This window comes from Microtus ochrogaster, unplaced genomic scaffold, assembly GCF_000317375.1.
Source record: "Microtus ochrogaster isolate Prairie Vole_2 unplaced genomic scaffold, MicOch1.0 UNK20, whole genome shotgun sequence".
In the NCBI taxonomy this organism is placed as follows: domain Eukaryota; kingdom Metazoa; phylum Chordata; class Mammalia; order Rodentia; family Cricetidae; genus Microtus; species Microtus ochrogaster.
This window is the reverse complement of record NW_004949118.1, coordinates 818,383-831,039: the sequence shown is the minus strand read 5'-3', so window position 1 is coordinate 831,039 and position 12,657 is coordinate 818,383. Positions and strand designations below refer to the sequence as shown.

At 43.7% G+C, this 12,657-nt stretch overlaps 1 long non-coding RNA gene across 1 annotated transcript in view; it reads left to right on the top strand.

The window, feature by feature from the left end:
- The window catches only part of LOC113458408, an 8,396-nt gene extending 4,555 nt beyond the window's left edge, over positions 1-3,841 (top strand). The window contains exons 3-4 of the long non-coding RNA XR_003378795.1: positions 3,585-3,677; positions 3,765-3,841. This is a non-coding gene — a long non-coding RNA (uncharacterized LOC113458408). The remainder of the gene's footprint in view (positions 1-3,584; positions 3,678-3,764) is intronic.
- The last annotated feature ends 8,816 nt before the right edge of the window (positions 3,842-12,657 follow it).

Sequence of the window (12,657 nt, the reverse complement as noted above, 5' to 3'; positions counted from 1 at the left end):
AGACCTCATTACAGATGGTTGTGAGCCACCATGTGGTTGCTGGGAATTGAACTCAGGACCTTTAGAAGAGCAGGCAATGCTCTTAACCTCTGATCCATTTCTCCAGCCCCACTTTTGATTTTTGTTGCATGTAAGAAACTTCTGAATGTTGAGAAATATGGGCTTATATTCTTCTTTGTGTTTTGAGCTATGGTCTCATGTAGTCCCAGGCTGCATTTAAACTCCTTATCCTCCTGCCTCTACCTCCCAAGTGCTGAGATTACAGCATGTGCCATATGCCTGTTTCTGTGCCGCTCTGGGAATCGAACATGCGTACTAGGCAAGCACCAGACCAGCTACGTCTCCAGCCATCACTCTGCCTTTAACAATATGAAGTCTAATCCCTTGTAGGTGAGATATGTGTGGTGTAACAAGGAGCATTAGTCTAGGAAAACAGTAGGAGGAGCTCTTGTCTTTCAAATGAAGAGGTTGTTTAATTAAGTCTGTCTGATAATTAAATCTATGGCACAGGCACAAGAGCTACAAATAGAATACGAATAGTATGTTAAAAGTGTGTAGAAAAGTCAACATGAATGAAGAATCTCTAGTTTCTAAATTTTAGTCAATATTATTTTTCTTAAAAATATTTTATATTCAGTTTATTTTATGTGTGAGTGTTTTGCTTTCATGTATGTATGTGTAGCATGTGTCCTTGGAGGTCAGAAGACAGTGTTGGATCCCCTGGAACTGGATTTATGGATAACTGTAAGCCACCATGTGGGTGCTTAGGCACTGAACCTGAGTCCTCTGCAAAAGCAACAAGTGTTCTTAACTATTGAGCCATTTCTCCCACTCCCAAATTATTTTCCATGTAATATTTTCATTACATCTTCGAAATTTTCATAATTCATATAATGGATTTAATCAAAATTCTTTTAAGCTGAGGAATGATGAGTGAGGTGAAAGCCACATGGGACCACAGGCATACACACAGGTAGTGCAGTTGGTAGAGTGCCTGCTGGCACAGAGCCTTGAGTTCGATCCTCCGCACTGCATAAACCCAGAGCGGCAGTGTATGCCTGTAATCTGTGCACTTGGGAGGGTGAGGCAGGACTCTCAGGTCATCTTCAGCTACTACTTTGAGGACTGTCTCCAAAAAGGAAAGAAAAAGTGAAATGTGGAATTGAATTAAGGATATTTGAATAAACTTATTCTATGCTATTTTTTCAGTACTGATCTCAAAGCCAGGGCCTTGTACATGTTCAATAAGCACTTTCCCACTGAGCTAAAGCCTCAGCTCTGTAGCTGTAACAGTAAGTTAAGTAAGCGCTTAAAAAATTAGAATACAGGGCTGGAGAGATGGCTCAGCTGTTAAGAGCATTGCCTGCTCTACCAAAGGTCCTGAGTTCAATTCCCAGCAACCACATGGTGGCTCACAACCATCTGTAATGGGGTCTGGTGCCCTCTTCTGGCCTGCAGGCATACACACAGGCAGAATATTGTATACATAATAAATAAATATTTAAAAAAGAAAAATTAAAATACTAAGTAAGATACAAGACTGAATATAAAGAAAACATGTCAACTATACAGTAACAGTTACCTTGATACCTGACTCCAAGGTTAAACAGGCTGCCCCATTGTTAGAAGAACTCTCACTATCATAAGCTATTCCAAAATATTATCTTGACATAATTGATTCTAATTGTTAATGAATAAATGTATTGATCAGATTATATTTATTGAGTTAATTTTACAATGCCAAAATTAGTTTTACCTAAAATAATACATTAAACAAGAATTATAGTTTAGGCTTACTTTAGCAACCCCTTTAGTTTCCTCATCTGTAAAATGGCACAATAATATTAATATCTACTTTTTTCAGTTTTTGTGAGAATTAAGGAAAAAATTAATGCAGTTTTGTCAGTACACAACTGTGGTTGTATTGAGGCCTGGAATTTCAAGTGATAGAGCTTACCCTGACGAATTACCATGGCAGATTTCTTTGTCTGCTTGACTGGAAGAAATGCGTTAGCGATCATTTACTAAGGCAGTGATCACAGATCACTGGTCCTCACCCTGTCATGCTCTTTTTTTTCTTAGGTGTCAGTTCTATAACGTACCCCTGCCCCCTGTGCATGTGTATAAATGTACACGTGTATATGTGTGCATGTAGGGGCTGGAGGGAAACCTCACATAGGCACTTCTTTGGAGGGGTGGGGAGATAGGTGTCTTTACTGGTCTGGGAATCTCCTAGGTAGGCTAGACTGGTTGGCTAGCAAACCCCAAATCCCAAGGATCTCTGACTCTCATCGCCATGTCTGGCTTTTTTTTTTTAAACCATGTGTTCTTGGGATCAAATTCCAATCTTCATGCTTGCAATACAAGCAGATACTGAGCATATTCTCTGCTCATCATCATACCTCTGTGACTTCTACTCCACTGTTACTCACAGAGACCTTGCTTGTAGGTCACTGAGAAAATGGTCACCTCATCATCTACTGCCCTGCATCTGCCCCGAGAGTCTTCCCTTGGCAACTGAACCCTAAAAAGCCCATTTCTGTGTCCTCTCACCCATGTCCACACTAGTAGTTCTCCCCGCTTCTGCAATATCCAGTTCTGTTTCTGTGGTATTGTTCCTGTCAGCAAGAATGCTGTAATGTACCCTGTGCATAGCAGACAGAATAATAGTCCCTCAAAGATACCCATATCCGAATTCCTAGGACCTCTGTTGAGTTATATTGCAAAGAGAATTAAGGTAGATAATGAAATTAAAGCTGCTAATGAGAATAGATAGTTATTGTTTTCCTTAGTTATGATAAAAGGTAAGGTAGATATAAATATTGTAACTGTAATTCTTGCTTGATAACTGTTTTGTTATATGTAATTTTACTATGTTAAAGCCTTTCTTTTTTGTTTAAACAGAAAAAGGGGAAATGATGTGGGAAAGTCTTCTGTCTGTGTGTTACTTTCATTGGTTAATAAAGAAACTGCCTTGGCCCTTTGATAGGACAGCAGCTTAGGTAGGTGGAGTAGACAGAACAGAATGCTGGGAGGAAGAAGCAGATTCAGGCAGACACCATGCCTCTCCTCTCAGAGATGGACACAGGTTAAGATCTTTCCCGGTAAACCACCACAGATTACTACTACCTGTGTACAGATTACTACCACAGATTACCATGGTGCTACACAGATTACTAACTATGGGTTAAAGCAAGATGTGAGAATTAGCCAATAAGAGGCTGGAACTAATGGGCCAAGCAGTGTTTAAATGAATACAATTTGTGTGTTGTTATTTCGGGGCATAAGCTAGCCAGGTGGCCGGGAGCCAGGCGGCAGGAACACAGCCCGCAGCTTCTTCTACAAATGAGCTGGCCTTAAATTAAGAAGATTATCCTGCATTGTTCCATTGTGACAAATGTCACAGAGTTTTCAGAGTGGAACATGGAGGCAGAGGAGATCAGAGAGCGATGTGACTGTAGGCAAATGGAGAGATGTAGGTGGTTGGCTTCAGAGGGGTGGGAGGAGCCTTTAACAGATGGGCCTTTGGGGAACACTTATCTAACAGGAAGAGTAATACTTACTCCTATCTTTCTTTTTCCCAGAGAAAGAGATCATATGAACCTCATGGAACTTCCCAGCAAGTGGGCCCAACCCCACTGAAATCAGTACCTCGAGAAAAGGCTGCATTAGCACCTGTAAGTACGCTCTGGCTTTAGGCTGAATTCTCCTTTCCCGAGAAGCAATGGCAGATGAAAGTAATATCTCATCTATGTAACTTGTAGGCACTTCACACAGAATACCACAGAGCGCCAAGTCAGTGAAGCAGTGTTCTTGGTGCTGGTTCCTGCCCACGAAAGCCACGGACCCAGAGGTTAATCTGAAGGGCTTTCCTAGGTCGGGGTTCTTCAATGGCCACCTGTGTGCTCCACGCATTACTTGGGTGAGGAAGAAGAAAACACTATGAAGGTGGATTTGCTGCCCAGAGAGCCTTCATTGTTTGTGTTCCCAGTGCCTTTCAAAGTAGTAGAATAGCCTATCTGCCACCTGAACACAGTAAAACTTTCGGCTGTGCACCATAAAAATTTGGGGAAAAAGCAGTAGAAAAGACACAGGGCATTTTGGGGAGTAGTTAAATAGATGATGAGAGCCGTCCTGTTTGAAACTCAACCAAATTGAATGTCATCAAACTTCTTTTGGTCTCGTAAGTCCAAAATGAAATTTCCTCAACCACATAGATGATCAGATTAGCCATGGAGGGGTTAGATACTGTTTAGATAGATAGGCTCAATTGTTGGGACACAGATGTGAGCCTGTTCCACCTTGTTTGAAGATCAGAGAGTTTGAGCTTATTTTTGCTCTTTCAAAGTTGTTAACAGGTGTAGCCTGACCTAGGGTGTGGTTACTTGGTGTTTTGGACATTAAGATGATCGTTAGAGGTGGATCTGCTCCATCCTGACCAAAGGTCAGAGAATTCAAGCATACTCCTGTAGTCCTTCATTTAAAATAGGAGGGTTGGCATAGGGAGTGACTGCCTACAGGATACTTGGTCTAGGGTGTGTTCATTGCTACAAGCATCAAATGCTTTACTCAGGAAATAGTGACTTGATGTCTCAAGTACTGAAGCCAGTAACTGTTCTGGCTGTCCTTTGTGTCCTGTTAAAGCAGTCTTTTTCTTTCTTTCCCCCTTTTCTATTGGCTTATAAAAGCGTATGAAAAATAAACACGGGCAAATTCAGCATGCAGTATTCCCTGAATTGCCCTCCTGGTACTATTCTGTGTTTCTGTGTTTCTTTCTTATCTCTGTTCTTCTTTTCTAGCATTTATAATTCACACACCTCTACCCTGAAACATATGAAGCTGGTGTATCCAGGGCTATGGCAGAAGTCACCCCAAAAGGTGGCTCATGGCACTCAATAAAATTTATTATCCAAGGCAAAGGAGGATATTAAAGAAAATGCTTAGCACCACTACATTAATTCCTGTTGTAATTCTATTTCATCATAATTTCATATAAAATGCCTCATTAAAGGCCATGTCTTAGCATAACTTTAAAGTATTATAAATGAACAAAATTCCATTAAGCCAGATGCTACTAAGTTTAAAAACAGAAAATTGGCCGAGGGATGAAAAAATAGTAATAGTAAAAACTTGAAACTACGAAGCTCAATACCTCTTTTCCCAAGTGTGATAAACTATGATGGAAGAAATCTTTTCAACGTGAAATACTGTTGAAAAATAAAATAGAGAAACGAAGGCCCATCTGCCTCTGTCTCCCAAATCCTGGGATTGAAAGTGTGTGACACCACTGCCTGGCCTCTAGTGGCTTAGTTTTATCTTCTGGTCTCAGGCAAGCTTTATTTATAAAACATAAATAAAATATCACTATAGCATGTAGTGGCATTTCATTTGTATAAATAAAGTTTGCCTGAATATCAGAAAAGTAAACAGTAACTCTGGCCAGCCTTACATACCAGGCAGCAGTGACACACACCTTTAATCCCAGTAGCCACACTAGCTTCCCATAGAAACCAGGCAGTGGTGGTGCATGTCCTTAATCCCAGAACTAGAGAGGAATATAAGACAGGAGGAGACAGCTCTCAGTCTAGTCTCATTCTGAGTTTTCTTGGGGGCAGGACCACCACTTCGTACTGAGGTCAAAGCTCAGTGGCTTGCTGCTTTGCTTTTCTGGTCTTCAGGTTGAACTGCAGTATCTGTTTTGGGTTTTTATTAACTGTGCTTTAATAGTGGGCCCTTACAGCATGCCAGAACTGGATTTAAACTTCACTCTGCCATCTATAATTTTGTGACCTTTAGTTAAAGTCACTAAGTCACAAAGAGCTAGAGAAACAGCTCTGCTAAGCTCCCTGAACTCTAATTTTCTCATTTATACTTGGGGATAATAAGTATCTTTTAGAGATTTGGGTTTTTTGTTTGTTTGTTTGTTTTGTTTTTGTTTTTTTGGTTTTTCAAGACAGGTTTTCTCTGCAGCTTTGGAGCCTGTCCTGGAACTAGCTCTTGTAGACCAGGCTGGCCTCGAACTCACAGAGATCTGCCTGCTTCTGCCTCCCACGTGCTGGGATTAAAGGCATGTGCCACCACCGCCCGGCGAGATTTGGTTTTAAAAAAAGTTAACATTTGTTTTTGTAAAGAACCAGTATGGTATGCAATACACAGGAATTCTCAGCAACGATGGCTGTTTATAACAGCTTAATAGTGATGTAAAAAAAAAAAAATCCACCTAGCCGGGCGGTGGTGGCGCACGCCTTTAATCCCAGCACTTGGGAGGCAGAGGCAGGCGGATCTCTGTGAGTTCGAGACCAGCCTGGTCTACAAGAGCTAGTTCCAGGACAGGCTCCAAAACCGCAGAGAAACCCTGTCTCGAAAAAACCAAAAAAAAAAAAAAAAATCCACCTAGAGATCAACATAACTCACATATATTTTGAAAAAAATATGTCACCCAGGAGGAAATCCAAACAGTTAACTTTAAGGATGTCCAGCCCCGCAAAGAAATTTATAATACATTTAAAAATAGATGACTCTTACATCTATTGAATGCTTGACAAAATAATCCAAACATTCTCTTTTCTTTGGCTTTTGTTTTTGAGACAAGCTAGCCTTGAACTCATGATCTTCCTGCTTCAACCTCAGTGATTGCTCCTATTATAAGTGCATGTCACCACACTGGGCAACATTGTATTATTAATGGAGTACTGAGTAACAGTATGGTACATTTGGTTTCTGGCACTATACATCAGCCTGGTTTTTCCACATGGCAGTCTCATAAAACATACCCTGGAACACATAATACCATCTGGAAAAACACTTCCTAAGGAAATAATTGAAAAGGAAACTTTTGTTTGTACAGGTATTTGTAGCTTTCTTTTTAGTTCCAGACTTTTGTGACTTTAGAACTAAAAGAGGTGAGATGATTCTCCCTCTTATGTTTCATGCTGGAATCATCTTGGAGCTTTTAAAAAGCATTCATGTCCATTCCAAAGATTCCCAGTTAATTGTTCTAGAATACAGCCTTGTCCTAAGTATGGTTTAGAGCTGCTCAGATGAGCCTAACATGTATCCGGGAAAGAGAATTGCTCTTGCCCGTCCCTATCAAGGGGCCTGAGAAAATACAAGAACCAGAGAGATTAAAAGGCCTCACAGAAGAAAACATGGGTGATGGAAGACCTAGGTGAAAATGAAGATTTACCTACTGCCTCCTTCCAATTGCAAATCCCAGAAGCACCCATGTGCTTAGCATTTAGACTAGGCAACAAAGTACAGGACTAATACGATGCGTTCGGCAATACTACTAAACGGATGGAAAGGAATGCATGTAGCTTGATAACCACAGTGACCAGGGTCCACACTGCCCCTTGTGCAGAGCAGCAATTGTTTCTGCTGGAACTGTTGCCTCCTTTTTGGGGGGGAGCACAACTCTTTGTTGCCCTTCTCGGATTTACTAGAGGCAAGTCCATCTGTTAGAAGGGTGGGGCTCTGAGCATCCAGTACTCATAGGTGGTGAACTGGCCATGCGGAACAGATATGAGTCAGCAAGTGTTCCCCCTAACCGCCCCCCCCCCTTTACCTCTTTAACCATTTTACTGCTCTGTGGCATGAAGTATGCTGCTCTTGCTCATCTCTAGAACTTTTCACCTCTCCCAACCAAAATTTCACACCCATTAAATACACCACCACAGCCCCTGGCAACTGCCGTTCGCTTTCTGTCTCCATGAATCTGACTCTTAGAGGTAGGCCCAGCGCGTAGTGGTTTGGCTGGCTCCATCACCAGCTCTGGAGACAAACAAGGCAGACAGTACTGAAAGCTGATCTGTTACTTGTCTGTTGCTCCTGGGCCTGGCTGTTTCATTGTTCTTCTTTTTCCCATCTCTGAGTAGTTCCTGGTTCCTTATCAAAGAGCCATTATATGTCAAGAGACGTGCTAGATACTGGGAGTCCTACACAGAGAGACCAGCTTCTGTCTGTAGGTAATTCATAGCACAGGAAACAGAAACACAAACACACTGTTTACATATCATATGATATATGACATATCACTGTTTACATATCATATGATAAAATTCACAGCCTAGTGGGATTGGGGACACTTCCCCAAGGGGATGACAAGGCGTCCCCAAGGAGGGGACGTGAAGCCAGGAAAGAAGTGTGCACGTGGTACGCAAACCGAGAGGATGGCTCGTTGGAGGGACCAAGGCATTCAAGCCCCAGAGCTTGGGGAATCGCAAGGACTTACCTGTGGTTGGAGCTCAGGAGCAGTTAGGGAAACAGAGGGGGTGGGGCTGGAGGAGTAGGCGGGCTCCAATGCCAAGATTCCCTACACTGTGCTAAGGAGGGGCCCTGGGAATGTTCTAAGGGACAGAAGAAGGAATGAGCTGTCTGCACATGTCCTGGGTCCCCAGCTATAGCCCTGATTTTGCCTTGGCTTCAGGACCTGGTTTGCTGTAGTTCATCACAGTGCCCAGGCTTTCAGACAGTGTGTCTTAGTACTGATGCATGAGTGGATCACAGCTCTCAATAATTCTGACAAATTACATGTAATGTGTCGGTTAGTCTGGAAAATAAAGGGATTCAAGAGTGAAATGTGGTTCTAATTGCTAATGCCTTTGTGTGGAAACAGTGATGAAGTCATCAGTCTTCTCAAAATGCAACATTTTGTAATTTTCTGTCTCTGGAATTTAAGCATGTTATTTGATGACACACATTAGTTGATAATGAGAGGAAAACATTACAGCCCGAGTCAAGCAAAGATTCTGTCAGAAACACAGGAAGGGGGTTGGGGCAAAGTGAAAGAGAAAAGGAAAGAGCCGAGCAGATTAGTGTTTAGCCACAGGAGAACTCAACATGCACAGAGCCCTTCATTTATCAGTGGTGAGCAGAAGGGCATGGTGTGAGCAGAAGGGCATGGTGTGAGCAGAAGGGCATGGCGTGAGCAGAAGGGCGTGGTGTGAGGAGAAGGGCGTGGTGTGAGGAGAAGGGCATGGTGTGAACAGAAGGGTGTGGTGAGAACAGAAGGGCATGGTGAGAGGAGAAGGGCATGGTGAGAACAGAAGGGCATGGTGTGAGCAGAAGGGCGTGGTGAGAGGAGAAGGGCGTGGAGAGAGCAGAAGGGCATAGTGAGAACAGAAGGGCATGGTGAGAGGAGAAGGGCATGGTGAGAGCAGAAGGGCATGGATCAAGGTTAAAACATAGTGTAATTACTTTCTCATTATCTTAAGGGTATATTAGAGTATCTTAGAGTATATTATAGGTAGTTGATGTTCAGGGCGTGGAACCTGCTTACCATTTAAGATATTGCCCCACAAGCCAGGTGGTGGTGGTGCACACCTTTAATCCCAGCACTCGGGAGGCAGAAGCAGGCGGATCTCTGTGATTTCGAGGCCAGCCTGGTCTATATAGCAACTTCCAGGACAGTCAGGGCTGCTATACAGGGAAACCCCCTGTCTCAAAAAAAAAAAAAAAAAAAAAAACTAAGAAAGATATTGTCCCATATCTCTGCCCTCATTTACCCCCAGACAGTGTAGTCTAGGAAGAGAGGTGTCAAGGCCAGGGTTTGTGTAATGGTCTGTCTTGTCCCTTTAAGAGACAAGCCCCACCCACTCCCCCCAGTCCCCTGAGGCAAGTGGACCTTCCTTCCTTCTTTTTTATCTCTCTTCTAAAGAGGTAGCTTCTCCTCTTCTCTCCCCCCTCTCCTTGTACCCCTTCTACCTCTCCCCTTTCCTCTTCTCTTCCATAACCCACTAAGTAAATATAAATATCTAACCTCACTCTGCATGGTGTGCCTATCTGTCTGTCTCTTACCCGCCTCATGGCTCCCTGCCTGGACCCAATGCCCCAGTGCCCCTCATGGTGAGGCTTGTTTCTTAAAGGAACAGGACAGGCCATTACATGTAGAAGGAGCAGTGGGCTGCTTTCCTGCCACCTGGCTCCCAGCCGCCTGGCTAGCTTATGCCCCAAAAATAATAACACAGAAACTGTATTCTTTTAAACACTGCCTGGCCCATTATCTCTAGCCTCTTCTTTGCTAACTCTCATATCTTGCTTTAACCCATATCTAGTAATTTGTGTAGCACCACAAAGTGGTGGCTTATCGGGAAGATTCTAACCTGCATCCATCTCGGAGAGGAGAGCTATGGCGTCTGCCTCATTGCCTTCTTCCCATCATTCTGTTCTGTCTACTCTGTCCACCTAATTTTCTGCCCTATTAAAAGGCCAAGGCAGTCTCTTTATTAACCAATGAAAGAAACACATAGACAGATGACCCTCCTCCATCAATTACATTTTGGATCTAGGCTGGTGGCAGAAGCCAAGGTCACTCCTTCACCTCTGCCTCAGTAAGAGTTTCCATCAGTGCCCCTGACTACCCACCCTTTTGCTGCTTGTGCAGAAATATTTTATCTGCCTCTGCTGACTTGGCCAACAGTCCTGGGCCAGATTCAGCTTAGCAACCAAGAGCTTCCCTCCTGAAGCAAACATGCAGAGTATGATAATTAATATTTGTTGTCAAATTGGTAGGAATTAGAATCACCATAGAAACATATCTCTGGGTCACTATAGAAACACATCTCTGGGTTACCGTAGAAACACACCTCCAGGTCACCATAGAAACACACCTCCAGATCACCATAGTAGCATACCTCTGGGTCACTATAGAAACATACCTCTGGATCACCATAGAAACACACCTCTGGGTCACCATAGAAACACACCTCTGGGTCACCATAGAAACACACCTCTGGGTGACCACAGAAACACACCTCTGGGTCACCATAGAAGTACATTTCCACTATAGAAAAACACCTCTGGGTTACCAGAGAAGCATGTGTCTGGGTCACTACAGAAACACACTTCTGGGTCACCATAAAAACACACTGCTAGGAGAGGGACTTGATGGGGGGCGGGGGGAGAGGTGGGGGGCGGTGGCGGGGAGGAGGCGGAAATCCTCAATAAATAAATAAATTAAGAAAAAAAAAAAAACACACTGCTGAGTGTGTTTTTAAGGATGTTTCCAGAAAGGTTTAACTGAGTGGCAAGACTCACCTTGAATGTGAGTGACACCATCCCATGGTCTGGGGTTCCAGACTGAGTGAAAAGGAGAAAGCCAGCTGACAGCATGCTTTTCTTTCTCTGCTTCCTGACTGTGAACATACGTGACCAGTGGCTTCATGTTCCTGTCACTGTGCCTCCCTCTCATGACGGGCCATGCCTCGAGCTGTGAGCCCAGGCAAGCTCTTTCCTTCAGGCATTTTGTCATAGCAGTGAGCAACAGTTAATGCCGAGGGTCTGGAGAGGCGGTAAAGGTTCTTGTGATGGGGGAAAGAAGTGAGAGAAGGCAGTGCAGGCCCAGGAAAGAACAGAAAGAAATTAATATTTGAAGGCATGAGTGAAGCACTCTACAGAAACCCAAGGCTCTTTGGGATTGCTTGAGCAGAGTCTACTCCAGAGACATGGCAGCGGACAGGACCTGGGTGCTGTAGCATCACAGGGTTGCCCTTCTCCAGAAGTCCTTCCCTTCTGCCTGCTTCGGAGGGAACTTGCTCAGGACAGTTGCAGCCTGCAGGGCCTGATGGGAGACAGTTGGCTTCACATTGCCACTGCTCAGATAACTAGTTCTAATTTTAGATCCAGATCTAGTTTAGAACTGGTTCATTTAATAACTGGGTGAAACTTGGCTTCTGGAAAGAATTCTAGGCCCAGTCTTCTCACTATTCCCACTGTCCCCTCTTCCACATCCCCTCTTCCACTGCTTGCAACCCACAGCCTTAAATGGTTACACAAACACATTTCTGGATTGTTTTCAGGGACATCAGAGGTTAAAAACAAAACAGCGCCAAAGAAGGGGCATGTCAGAGGTGAGATATCAATTCCAAGCAGTTTCCTTTTGAGAATAAAGTGTTCCTTCTAGGTAAGGTATGCTGCTCAGTTTATGAGTGAGGACAGAGTAGGCCAGTCACCTTCTAGATCAAAAGCCCAGAAACTCCTTCTAGAGACAACTTGAGAAGGAATGCAGCTTTAAAGCCTAGAGGCATGACGTGGTTCTTGAAGCATTCAATAAGCAGCAAGGTAAGACATCAGATACTCAAGACCCACCCTCCCTACATGCATGTAGATGTATGTGCGGTGTGTGCACACACACACCACACACACACACACACACGGCAAATTTAAGCTAGTGGGGATACAAGCTAGTTACCCTACAATTGTAGGTTACTCCAACTGCAGCCTTTAAAAAAACCCGATAATTCACTTAAGATTTTTCTTATGTTTAGATGATCCGCATTGGAGAGATTGGGCTTAGAATTTGGAGATTTTTAACCACAGGGCCTGTATCAGTTATTTTTCTTCCCCTTTCCCAGCATAACGTTAGATTTCCCTCTTTGTTCTCATCTGGTAAAGGTGAGGGAATCTTTTAGATGTCGCTTTATGAAGCTCTAACCGGGAATCATGTTTTCCTCCTGTGCCACGTCCTTACTGCATCGTGTCACCGAGTCCACCATTGTGTAATTGTCTCTAAGCGATCTTTTCACTCTACAGTGTGCTGCGCTGTGCCTCGGTGTGCTGTGCTGTGTGTGCCTCAGTGTGCTGCACTGTGCTCAGTGTGCTGGGTGTGCTGCACTGTGCCTCGCTATGCCTCTGTGCCTCAGTGTGCTGCACTGTGCTCAG